At 54.1% G+C, this 13,285-nt stretch overlaps 2 pseudogenes; one reads left to right on the top strand and one right to left on the bottom strand.

Annotated features, from left to right (window-relative positions):
• The window catches only part of LOC131586382 (zinc finger protein 208-like), a 761,426-nt pseudogene that overhangs the window by 1,265 nt on the left and 746,876 nt on the right, over positions 1–13,285 (bottom strand).
• The window catches only part of LOC131586381 (uncharacterized), a 655,697-nt pseudogene that overhangs the window by 411,982 nt on the left and 230,430 nt on the right, over positions 1–13,285 (top strand).

Genomic DNA, 13,285 nt, shown 5'->3' with positions numbered 1-13,285 from the left:
CTCTGGGGATTTTCCTCCCCTTTGCATTCCTGCGCTGTGGAGCTGCTCAAATCAGCCTCTTCCATGAGGTTCTGCTGTGGGGATTTTTCCTCCCTGGTCTCCATCCTCAGCTCCTTGTCTGGGGGAGGAAGGACAAGGAGAGGATGGGATTTGCCTCCGTGCCAGAGGGAAGGGGAAGGAGATCCCCCCAGTGCATCCCCGGCAGGACGGCGTCGGCAGCGGGGTTGTCCTGCAGCCAGGGGCCAGGCTGGGCTGGGAGATGGAGCAGGAGAGAGGGGGAAAGGGGCAGTGACTTCCTCCTCACCTGCCTGGGTGTCCTGGGAGATCTTCCTCTTCCTCGCAGCCTCCTTCTCCATCTGGCCAAGGTTTGGGAATGAAAAATCCTGGTTTGGGGAAAAATATAATGCACGAGCACATTGGGTTAGGGTGTTCCTCCTGACCAAGTTCATCTCTAGAAGTTACCGGGTATCTGGGGCCCATAAAAACCTCCCAAACACCAAAATTCAGCCCTGAAAATGCCTCCCAAGAGTTTCCCATCTCTGTTCTCTCCCCTTTGCGGTTCAGGGGTTCCCTGCTGTCCCAGCTGCTGGGGGTCGTGCTTGCACTGGGGTTGCTTTGTCTGCTCAGTCCCTGCCCACCCCAGGTTGCTGGGAGTGCCAGAAATCCAAAAAGTTCCCCCCGTTTCCATCTCCTCATTTAGGGATGATGGGGCTTTTTGGATTCCTATGGTCCCTTGTCCCGTGATTCTCTGCTTTGGGGTGCAGAACGTCCAAGGAGTCCCCCCTGCTCCATTCCAGGCTGTTCAGGATCCCATGAATTGTGGCGCTCCCCCTCTCTGGGCTCCCCACTTTGGGGTCCTGAGGAAAACACGGCTCTGCTCCTCCAGGCTGCCTCTGACAGCAGCCACCACCAGGACCCCCCAATGCCCCCCAAGGGGCATTTTCTGCTCAGCTTTGGAGTTCTTCATTCTCCAAACATCCCCCCCATAAAACCCAACCCAGGGATCCCCCAGGATATCTGGGCCGAGCTCCCCCACCCTGGTCATTGCTGGGATGGGGGGGGTGATGATCCCACAGGTGGAGGGCTGTGTATTCAGGGAGTGCTCGACCTCGTGGTCCCTTCTACCTCCCCTGATCTTCATTTGTCCCTCTTCTTCCTCCTCTTCATCCTCCCTAACTTCACCTTCTTCTACTTCCATCCCTTCCCTCTCTCCTTCTTCATCCCTCCTCTTCCATCCCTCCTCCTCCTCCCCCAGGAGCAGTGACACCCTCGGTGCCCCGTTCCCAAACCCCTCACAGCCCACGGCAGGAGCGGGGATGGAGCCGGGACAGGTCGGGATGGGCAGCGCGGGGCTCTCCGCTGCTCCCACCCGCTGGGGACGGGGGGAACCCGGCCCGGGGAAAAGGAGAGGGAAACTGGGAAAATTGGGGGCTGCAGATCCAACCTGGGGCTGGCTGGGGACCCTGGCTGGGGACTGCCAGCCCTTGGGGCTGCTCTGGGGAGATGTGGGAGGGGGGAACACAGAGAGGGCTGGGGGATCCCAGGAGTGGCAGCACTGGCAGGGACTGGTTTGTACTGGGATCATCCTGGCAGTGGCTGAGATTGCACTGGCTGTATACTGACATCATACTGGGATCATACTGGGATGATACTGGCAGTGAGTAGGAGCCTCCAGGGGGCAACTGAGACCAGGTTGTGAGGAACTGGGAATATGCCCTGCGCTCCCCAGAACCCCGGCATCGCCCCCCATATGTCCCATAAGTGTTCCCCAAACCCTCCAGGATCCCCGAGTGCCCCCTCATTGCCCGTTCGGGACCCCCCAAAGCGTCCCTGGATCCCTGAATGTTCCCGACCCCACAGATTCCCCTTCCAGCCACTCCTGGGAATTCATCTCCCATCATCCCACAACACAGTTCCGCGCCCAAACCTCCTGCCGTACCCGCGCCCTAAAGATCCCGGTTACAGCTCCCCAGGCTCCCCCCAAGTGCTCCCGAGCCGTATACATTCGCCCCGAGCACCTACAGACACTGTTCGGACGCAAAAGTTTTCTCCAAGCGCTTCCCCGCACGGCCAAACGCGCCTTCCGAGCCACTTCCGGAACTACAGCTCCCATCATGCTCCGCGGCGCCCATAGAGCGCTATTCCAGCCGGGACTGCATCTCCCGTCATGCCCCGCGCCTCACCGGAACCCATTGGAGCTGCGCCTACAACTCCCGTGATGCTCCGCGGCCCCATTAAACCGTATTATACCGGTGCCTACAACTCCCATCATCCCCCGCGCCCCATAGATTCCCTGTTACAGCTCCCCAAGTGCCCGCCCGGACCCCGAAGGGCCCCCAGATTCCCCTCCCTGATCTCCAAGTGCCCCCCTGGACCCCCAAGTGCTCCCCCGGACCCCGAATTGTCTCACAGAATCCCTAAGTGCCCCTCCAAGTGCTCACCCGGCTCCCCAAGTGTCCTCCAGACCCCCAAATTCTCTCTAAATTCTCTCCCCAGACCCAAAACTGCCCCAGATGTTCCCCAGAAAAGTCCCCGTGGACCCCAAAGTGGCTCCTTTTACCCTGTCTGAGAAAATTATTAAAAAAGATGATCAAAGGACTAAAAATAGGAGTAATTAGCATAAAGAGGGAGAAATTTTGATCAATTAATTAATGAAGGGAATTGTGTTACTTTGAACCAAGGACCAATAATGGTTTTAGTTGCTAAAAATGGATCAATTCTTTCATATAAATATAAAAGTTAGGTTATAAAAATACAGAACAATATTATTATAAAAATCAAATATTTATTTTTATAAATTAATTAGATTTTAATGATAAAGAAAAATTATAAAGATAAATGTTTTCAATGTTTTGGGATGTCAGTCCCAGGTGGGCGATGTCAGACATGCTGAGGCTCGGGGTGAGGAGCAGGTTGTCCAAACAGGGGCAGCCCACAAGGGGCTCATTCTTCTCTGTGACCAGACCTCCTAAGGAGATTTTCAGCATCAAGATTACTTGGGAAATGGTTCTGTCACCTCTTCTCTCAACTAGAAAATTAAAAAATATGCCCTTGATCTAAAAAAAATAAAACAGGGTAGATTTTCAAATCTTCCTCCTCAACAGAACTCCAAACTGACTCCAAGCAGCGGCACAAGCCTTGGACTTGAAGACAGTGGAAAGAGGAGAAAGAGCCCCCGAGGCTTTCTGTATTTTAATGAACCCCAGGCTGGATTTGGGGCTGAGTCCAGGACCCTCAGGCACTGAGAGAAGGTTGAAGAAGCTGCTCAAGGAGTCAGAAGCAAAACTCCAAGTCCCTTGGAGCATCCCTGGGCCCCACTGACTGCCGGCTCCTGGCACACTCAGCCATGGCATGGTCCAGTCTCACGCTGGGACACCTCCTGCACCAAAATTCTACCCTGGCAGGGACTTTTCTTTCTCCTCCCCTCCAGGCTGAACCTGCCAAGCTGCACTTTGAGGAGGTTTCCTTCTCTTGCCACTGCCCAGGAAAGCTGTGTCTCCTGCTGCTCACAAACAGAGAAGGGCTGCTGGGGGATGTGGTGGTTGGAGGCTGCCTGGGGTACAGTGACCATGAAATCATCGAGTTTTGAAATATTCTGTGAAAGAAGGAGGGGCATCAACAAAACTCCTACACTGGACTTACAAAGGGCAGACTTCAGCCGATTAAGGATGCAGATTTGGGGAGTACCAAATCAGGTACTGAGTTTTTTTTAAGAGAAACAGCCTTTTAAATCAAAGCATTCCGGGAAGGATAGACACACTTCAAGAAAGAAAGCTTGAAGGAGCAGGAACAGCCTGAACTTCTCTGATGAAAAATGAGCTAGTGAGGAAAATGATTGGCCTGAGTGGGCAGGGAGCTTTTGGAGGAACTCAAGGAAAATATGAGGATGAATCACCTTTGGGCAGAGGGGCAGGGAACTCAGGAAATGTTTAAGGATGTCATTAGGTCATGCAGAAAGAAAAGTAGAGAGGTGAAAGCTCAATTAGAACTTAACCTGGATCCCTCTATGAAGGATAATAAAAATGTTTTTATAAATACATTAATGGCAAAAGGAAGGCTATGGACAACCTCCATTCCTTAGGGGAGATATGGTTACCAAAGATGAGGAAAAGGCTGAGGTACTTAACCCCTTCTTTGCCTCAATATTTAATAAAACATAAACATAAAATTTCAAATATTTAATAAACATTAAATAAATAAAACCACCTTTTCAATATTAAGACAGGTTTTCCTCAGGACAAGTGTTCTCCTGAGCTGGTAGATGGGGACAGGGAGCAGAAGAGCCCCCTGTAATCCAGGAGGAAGCAGTCAGAGACCTGCTGAGCCACTCAGATGCTCACAGGTGGATGGGATGGGATGGGATCCATGCTAGGGGGATGAGGGAGCTGGTGGATGAGCTCCCCAAGCTGCTCTCCATCATTTCTCCTCATCAGTCCTGGCTCACTGGGGAGGTCCCAGAGGACTGGAGGTGCCAGTGTGAGCCCATCCCCAAGAAGGGCTGGCAGGAGGCTCTGGGGAACTGCAGGCCTGTCAGCCTGAGCTCGGTGCCTGGTGAGGTTTTGGAACAGATCCCCTTGAGTGCCATCCCACGGCACCTCCAGGATGGCCCAGGGCTCAGACCCAGCCAGCGTGGCTTTAGGAGGGGCAGGTCCTGCCTGACCAACCTGATATCCTTTTATAACCAGCTGACCTGCCTGGTGGGTGCGGGAAAGGCTCTGGATGTGTCGAGCTGGACTTCAGCAAGGCCTTGGACACGGAGAGCCACAGCATTCCCTGGAAAAGCTGCAGCCCACGGCTTGGGCAGGAGCACTCTTTGCTGGCTGCAGAACTGGCTGGAGGCCGGGCCCAGAGAGTGGTGGGGATGGTGCTGCATCCAGCGGGTGTCCAGTCCCTGGTGGTGTCCCCAGGGATCTGTGCTGGGCCCAGTCCTGGTTAATATCTTCACTGAGGGTCTGGCTGAGGGGGTCGAGTCCAGCACTCACAAATTGCAGATGACACCAAGCTGGCTGCGAGTGGGGATCTGCTGGAGGGCAGGACAAGGAGACACAGCCTTAAGCTGCACCAGGGCAGGTTTAGGCTGGACAATAGGAAGGAGTTCTTCCCAGAAAGAGTGATTGGGAATTGGAATGGGCTGGCCAGGGGGGAGGTGGCAGAGTCACTATCCCTCTCCAGTGGTCTGGGGGAGTGACATCAATCTCTGTGCTTAATAACTGATTTTACTTTAAAACAATTGCTTCAGAATTTCTTCCTGTTTCAGCCTGAATGTCTGTGGTGGTTTTGTATTAGTTGATATTTGGTGAGGAGAGAAGAAGCCACCCATGCAAATGATTTTTCTAGGAGGGGGCTGCTAAGAGCTTCCTCTGTGCTTAGCAAAACCAATAGCTGGCTGGCTCTGAGAATTGACAACCTATGAAACCATTTAGAAGCTGGATCCTCCTCTGTGAAATCCCCATTTTAAAGACAGGCAAGGCCAGGAAAGCTCTCTGCTGTTTCCAGCTGTGAAGAGTTAACTGGGTGCTGGTCAGGCCGGCCCTGCTCCAGCCTGGCCTGCACCGAGCCGGGCTCCGCCAGGCCCCGGGAGCGGCTCTGGGCTGGGCCAGGCCCCTTCACCACGGCCCGCGCGGCCCCAGCGGCTGCCGGGCACAGGGAGGGGAAGCCATCGGCCCGCAGCTGGAATTGAAGGGAGCAGGGGCCTGGGACCAGCCATGGGGGCAGAACAGCCACGACTGTTCTGGCTGGACCCCTGAGATCTTGGCACAGCCCCAGCACTGCCTGAAATCCATCACCGTGACTGCTTCGGCCACTGCCCGGCAGAAACCATCATGACCATCTGCAGGTGTGGGTGAGATATTAACTCTTTCTGTGCACAGATGAGACCTGCAGACCTCGATCTTCCCCTTGGGTGAGAGGAAAGGACAGAGTGGGAGACTAATGCCACTAGTATGGTAGGCTACACTTGTCTTCATATGTCATTGAATTAGAGAAAAACTCTCTCCAGGGCAAATTATGCAACACTTTGCCTCACAATCCATCAGCCTTAATTACAATGAGAGGTAGATCTTAATTACAATCCAATTAGAGCAAATCAGCATTGTGTGAATGGCAAGAAGAATTTGCTTGTCAACAGATGAATATGTCCCACTCAAGAATGAACAAAATCAGCCTTTACTTGGAAGAAAGTAGACATGGAGCAATGCAGTATTTGGGTTTTATCCAGTGATAAATGGGGCAAGAAGCTGTAACAACTCATCTGTTTTGCAAAACACAAGTACTGATACAGCCAATAGTGCACCCACATTGAAGGGATCTTCAGAACATTCCTTTATTTTTTAGCAAGGAATGGGCAGCGAAATGCTGGCATTTATCTGAACTGGAAGCCATGTTCCTCTCCTGTTTCTCCTTGAGCACACTGTTCTTTGTAGACTTCACTGTGCAGCCCATCAATCCTCTCTTGGCCAACAGCTAAATGGCACAACTACCAAAACACAGGTGCCAGCATCATCACCCCAGCATTATTCCAGCACTGCTCTGCTGGTGCACAGGAGCACAGAATGGCTTGGCTTAGAAGGGACATTTAAAGGCCATCTAGTGCAGTGAGCATGGACAACTTTAGATCAGGTTGCTCAGAGCATGAGCTTGAATGTCAGCAGGGATGGATGCCCACCTCTCTGGGCAACCTGTGCCAGGGTTTCAAAATCCACAGTATAAAAAAGGTCTTTCTTATGTCTAGTCTGAATCTACCATCTTTTAGATTGATAACATTCCCCCTCAGTCTTGTCACAACAGGCCTTACTAAAAATTCTGTCCTGTCTTTTTTTCAAGCCCCCTTAAAGTACTGAAAGGGAGCAATCAGGTCTCCATGGAGCCTTCTCCCTTCCAGGCTGAACACCCCCAGCTATCCCAGCCTGTCTCCAAAGCAGAGGGGCTCCAGCCCTCAGAGCGTTTTGTCCCTCCTCTGGACCAGCTCCAACAGGACCATGTCCTTCCTGTGCTGGGCACCCAGAGGTGGATGCAGTACTCCAGGTGGGCTGACACCAGAGCAGAGGGGTGGTGGAATCACCTCCTTCAAGCTGCTGGGCACCCTCCTTTGGAGGCACATGGCTGGCTCATGTCCAGCCTCTCACCTTGCAGCAGCCACAAGTCCTTCTCAGCAGGGCTGCTCTCCATCCCTTCATCCCCCAGCCTGTGAGATCAGCTGGGCTGGGACCCTGTCATAGGCCTTGGACAGAGCTGCTGGGCAGGATGAGCTCCCTAGTGAAGAAGGCAGATCCCACTCCCCACACAATTCCACCCTGGCCATGAGGTCACAGCAGCCTGTGGGGTGACAGCAGGCTGAGGTGACAGCAGGCTCTGAGGTCACAGAGGTCCCAGAGCCCCGTGGTTGCACAGCACCACAAGGACCGAGCAGTCAGTCCTTGACCACGACTGTTGTGGCAGCAGCAGTGGCGGCAGCAGCGGTGCTGACATTGGGACAGCGGTGTCAGGACAGTGGTGGCAGCAAGAGCTGCAGGACTGGCAGTGGGCAAGGCACCATGGCCTTTGCTCTGCGCCTCCTTCTCCTGCTCCTCCTGGCAGTGGCCCTGCCTGACAGGGCTGCCCAGGCTGCTCCATGGCGAGCACGGCGAGCAGGTGAGCTGGCGGCCTGGCTTCCCTTTCTTCGGACAGTGCTCCCTTCTCCCTGGGAAGTGTTGGGGATGGTTTTCCCCAGGACTTTAGGGAGGGTTTCCTCTGTGGGAGGGAGAGAGTCCTCAGGGGCCCAGGGCAGGTCCTGCTGCCCCTCCAGAGATGTTGCACAGGGCCTGCAAAGAGGGTGGAGAGTGACCAGAGCCAGCCCAGAGCTCCTCAGGCCCCTCTGCGGCTTTGGTCATGTCCATTGACATCTGGCTCCCACAGCCTTACCTGACCCCCTTGCAGTTCCCAGTTCCCTAAAACAGAATGGGATCCCAGCACACCATGGAATGGTTCTGATCTGTGCTCCCTTCTAGATTGGGATCGTGACATGGAGCATCTGAAATCCCTGGCACATAATGGTTTCAGATCCATGGAGAATGTTGGAGGCAAGTTTCCAATGTCCCTTTCTGCACAGAACAATCAGTGTCAAGGTGGCAAGAGCTCACTCACGTGCCATTTCCCTTAAGAGTCTGAAGGTTGATGGATTCTGGAAACCTCGCTCTGCTCCCTTCTGGAGCCCTGAGTGATCCCACAGCATTGCTGTCAGTTTGAGGAAGGAGCATTTAGCTGTCAATCTTCTTCCCATGTGCAATGCCAGTGTCACCTTCCATGTGCTCTGTACAGCCACGGAGAAGAGCAGAGAGGGAAGGGCCGGGCCCAGGGCTGTGCCCCAGGGCTGTGCCTTGTGTGGCTCCTTTGCCAGCCCCAGGGAGCCTGAGGTGCTCCCGTTGCTGCTGCCAAGCCCTAGCCCTGCCTGGGGCTCAGTTCAGAGCTGCTGGCAGCTCCAGGGAGTCCTTTCTCTCCTGACTGCCATGCAAGGGGCTCCTTCCATCCCAGTGTGAGGCCACTGCCGGCACGTGGTCCTCCTGCTCCTGCTCCTGAGTGAAAGGCAGAGATGAGGGAGTGCCTTGGAGGGCAGCAGTCACCCAGGTGCATTCACTGCCGCTCTGGACTGAAGGAGAAATGGAACTACTTTCCATTAAGGTCCTCCTAGATGGAAGAACCAAGACACAGAAGACAAGAAATCCCTGGAGGCATCCCAACTTCTGGATAAGATGCTGAGTGATCTGGAGAGACGCCGTGGTGTGTTCATGTCCCTCAGCCTTCTCCTGAGACTCAGCAGCCGGGGGCTTTCTCTGCATATCAGGACACGCTGTGCCTGGCACAGCAGGAAGGGATCCATGTCAGCCTCACTACCCCACTGCTGCTTTCAGGCCCTGCAGGGCTGTTTCCCAGCCTGGCCTGGCTGCAGCTACTCCCCAGCCTCTGCAGGAAGGCATTTGGTATCAGCTGACAGGGAGCCCAAACTGCAGCAAGGGTCATAAACAGCCTGAGATCCCCTGCAATTTCCCACTCTTGGGCTAGATTGGGTGTAGGGGCTGTTTGGTGGAGGGAGGGCCCTGGCCCAGCCCCAATAACCTGGGTGTTTTCCTTATCCATGATTTGACAAGTATTGCCTCCTGAAGATACCACTTCCCCTAATGGCGAACAGTTCTATCTTACCCAGCTGTCCCTTTTCCTTTCTCAAGTGCTGGAGCAAATGTCTGTGCAGACAATGGCTAGAGGAAGCAATGGCTCTGTGCCAGCTCCTGATGCAGGAAAGGAGGAGATGCCAGGCCCAGGCACAGGAGGTAATTGCTGTGCTGGGCTCAGCCCTCAGTGGGGCTGTGTGCCAGCAACTCTTCCCGCAGGGCCTGCCCTTGCACAGCCCGGCAGCAGCCAACGCTGGAGGTGCTGCGGCTACCAGGCCTCTGGAGCTCATTCCCAGCCCCTGGGAAATGGGACTCGTGCACCAACATCCATCCCACTGCAGCTGCTCCCAGAGCTGGCTCTGAGCATCCAGAGGCCCAAGGCACAGGAGCAGCCCCGAGCAGCAGCCCTGCCACGATCCCAGGGCCACAGCCAGCCCTGGCTCCCAACTGGGCAGGGGCTGCACTGGCCCCTGACAGGGCCTGGCTCTGTCCCCTTGGGCTGGGGGAGCTGTCACGGAGCAGGGAGGGTCAGGGGTGGCAGTGGCTGCTCAGGGATGGGTTTGGCCCGTGTCCCTGGAAGGAGACACTGCCCAAGCAGCTGTGCTGTCCCCGGGTTCTCCTCTCACCTTTCTGGGCTTTGTTGGATGGCACAGCCTGTGCCAAGGGCTGGCAAGGTGCCTGCAGGCCCCAGCTCTGGGGGAAACAGAGAATGTCCTGGCCATATCCAGTGTGCTGCCAGCTCAGCAGTGGAGCACAGCACAGGCTCACGCTGCCCATTGCTCCCACAGAAGCGCTTGGCAAGTCAAATATAAATGCTGAGAATCCACTGAGCACCCCAAGAGTGTTCTGCCCGCAGGATGTGCGCAAATCCTGCATGATAGGCACAGTAGTGATACTGTTCACAGTGCCACTTTCCATGGTCCTCTGCTGTGTTGGATGCCGGTGGTGGTGGAAGGACAAGAAACGGTAAGTTGTTGTTCATCCCCACCCTCCAGCTTCTTGAAAGGCTGCTCATAGTCAGGAAACATTCCCAGTGAGGCTGCTGTGGACTTGTGGATAGTCCTTGGTTTCCCAAATAACTCTGCTGAGAGTTCTGCTGCTGCCCAGGCCTTTCATTGGCCTCTTAATTGCTGGGCCTTGTCCTGGGGAGCCCGCTGGGGCTGCAGCCAGTGCTGGCTGCCACTGAGGCTGCCTGGCCAAGAGCAGCCCCAGGAGCAGCGGGCAGAGGCAAAGCAAGGTGGGCAGGAGAAAGAGCGGGGACGAGATTGCCCTTGACAGGCAGAGGTGCTCTGGGGCCCGCTCCTGGCCAGGTACCCTGTCCAGAGCCATCCCCTGCTCTCCAGGGCCTTGAGGGGCAGCTGTCCAGCTGGGCCAAGCTGTGCCAGCAGCTCCAGCCGTGCTGGGGAGCCTTGGCAGCTCTGGGCCCTGCTGTGCAGGAGGGTCCCTGTGTGCCAGCGGCAGCTGGGGGCCTCAGCCACCTCTTCTCTCAACAGGAGTGCCTCTGCACCTTCAGAAGTCTGGCGAAATATTCCAGTCACTGAGAAGCTGCATCTGTTATCCTCGCTCTTCACATCGGTCCCCATGTGCCAAGCTGCATCTGCATCCCCACCTTGAGGGCATCCCAAGACCCACACCTCCCAAGCAAGACCCTCTGCCCCAGAGCCCCCTGGCCCTGGTCCCTGGCCAGGACTGAAATTGGGCACCAGAGCAGGGGCTGGCCCATGTTTTTTGTTCTAATAAAGAGATGGAGCTCTCACCCCAGTGTCCGGCTGGTACCACCAGCAAAGCCCACACAGCACCAGCCCTGGCTGAGCTCCATGTCCAGGAGCAGGCAGGGCTGACCATGGTGTGGGCACAGGAGGAGCCAGGCAGGGGCTGCCGTGACCAGTGTTGGGGCCCTGAGGGGCTGGGGGAGCCCATGCTGAGCGTCCCTGGGCTGCGAGGGCACATTTCCTTCAGTGGCGTCACCTGGGCCTGCACCTCATGAGGCACACAGGGAAAATTTGGGCTCTCTCCTAAGGTGTGCAGGGATCCCCCATGAGGAGTGCAGTGGGGTTAAATTGAGAGGGTTTTTTACTCTTCTCAGCACAGTAAAGGGGACACTCTTGGCCGAGTTTTGCAAAGCTGGGAGGAAGCCTCTTGTGAGCCCTTGGGCCTGGCCTGTGGGCACAGCGGGCAGGTGGAGCCCATCCCTTGAGGCCAGTCCGGGCTGCTCGGGCCGGGCTGGGCTGGGCCAGGTGAGCCGGGCCATTCTCTGGGGCACAGGAGGCACCCGGGGCTGTAACTGAGGCCGTGGCTTCTCAGCCTGAAGGGAGGCTGGCTCTGTTGGTTTGGAGGGCACAGCTCAGATCCCAATTACCTTTGTAAAGCTGCTGGGGAAGTGTTGAGGGGCAGAGAGTTTCAACCCTTCTCACTGGGAAGCTGGGCTGATGCTGTGGGTTTTTTTAATTTTTTGCCCTCTAAATTTGTGTCCTGGCAGAAAGTTAAGTTTGCTTGCTCTCAGTCAGCCCCTTTTCTGCTTGGTGCTATTATAAATGAAATTAAAATAAGACAACAAGAGCTATTAGGTTAACAGCAAATTAATAACAAGGGAAAAAAAAGATACAATTTAGTGAATTGAATAGAAGGATACAATTTAATAAAAGAATACTATTTAGTGGCCTGAATAGCAATTTGGTATAAAAGGAAAACAATTTAGTAAAAGAGTACAATTTAGTGAATAACTTCAGATACATAGATATATATTTGTGAATATAATTTGCCAGTAATTATGATTAAAGCATAAGCAAAACTGACCAGGGTACAGGGAGGGCTTCTCACCCCGCCTCACATACCAAAACAAAGTAATTCAAACTAAAATTATATACTGTATGCTTATACCTATTCATTAATGTTTCCCATAAGTCTCCTCCTATTTCCAATTCATTGATTTAATATCACTCTTCTTCATGGCACATGCTTCACTTGTTGCTAGGCGGTCTTCTGTCTTGTTTTGGTGGTTTTTTGGACGAAGGCTTACACTCATCCTCGTTGTCCTCTGGATAACCTTACAGGCTGTGTGTGCGTACTAAGCGTTATGTTATGTAAGTAAGCATTGTACTCCACTAATTAGTCTTATATTTTATAATTTTCAGGCCCTATGCCTAAAGTCATTCCAACTTCATTCATCTCAAGGTCAATTTTGTCTTAGGGCATTTCTTATCTCAAAACTACATTCTGTACCTTAATTTTAACATGTAACATCTGTAGGGGGGCTACATCTGCCTTGTAACACCAATTCCCTTGATTGCTCCTAATAATAACTTTCCAAATAGTTACAATTTAGTTAGCACTAATCATTTCCATTTATTACAGGAGGGTGTGAAAACAGGAGCATTGTTTGGTGTGGCCTCCTCTCTGCCTTTCACACCTTTCAGTGCTTTGACCCAGCCAAGAGCTTTCTCCAAGAGTGCAATGAAGCAGCTGTTCCTGCTCCCAGCTCTGGCTTTTTCCAGTCTCTGACCCTGACTGGTTTTGTCCCTCTTGCTGTGCCCTCTGTTCCCCCAGGGGCTGCCCCAGGCTGAGGGATCAGATCCAGGCACTGCTGCTGCTCCCTGGGGACCAGCCCCAGTTTGGTTGTTGCTGTCAGTGCCAGCAGAAGCGGTGGCTGGAGCAGCGGGTGCTGACAGTGCCCCAAGGCCCGGGGCTGGAGGGGTCCCTGGGCTGGGGCTGGGAGGGAGCTGCCCCTTGTTCTCCCTCTGCCTCACGCAGAGCTGGGCCGGGCACAAGTGGGGCAGCAGAGCCAACAGGGAGCCTGCGAGTCTCTTCCAGCCGTGCCTGCTCAGAGTTTGGCCTTGGAGCTTCAGGTGGGCAAAGGCAGCTGCTCTGCTCCCTCTGCGTGTTCCCGTGTTCAGCAGTGCTGCTCCATCAGTCTGTGCCCAGCAACGGGGAAAAGCCTCAGCCCTGCAGGGCCAGGAGCTGCCGGGCTCTGCCTGAGCAGCTCAGCCAGCGGGAAGGGAGCTGCTCCACACAGGAACCAGGAGCAAAGGACGTGCCTTTTCTAGGACATGTTTTCTGTAAAAAAAAACCCAAATAAACAAAACAAAAAAACAAAACAAAAAAGAAAACATGAAAAAATATGAAAGATAAAAATTACCCCCAAA

Source organism: Poecile atricapillus, chromosome 19 (genome assembly GCF_030490865.1).
Source record: "Poecile atricapillus isolate bPoeAtr1 chromosome 19, bPoeAtr1.hap1, whole genome shotgun sequence".
Classification (NCBI taxonomy): domain Eukaryota; kingdom Metazoa; phylum Chordata; class Aves; order Passeriformes; family Paridae; genus Poecile; species Poecile atricapillus.
The sequence above is the reverse complement of the archived record's forward strand: the minus strand, read 5'-3'. Positions and strand labels throughout refer to the sequence as shown.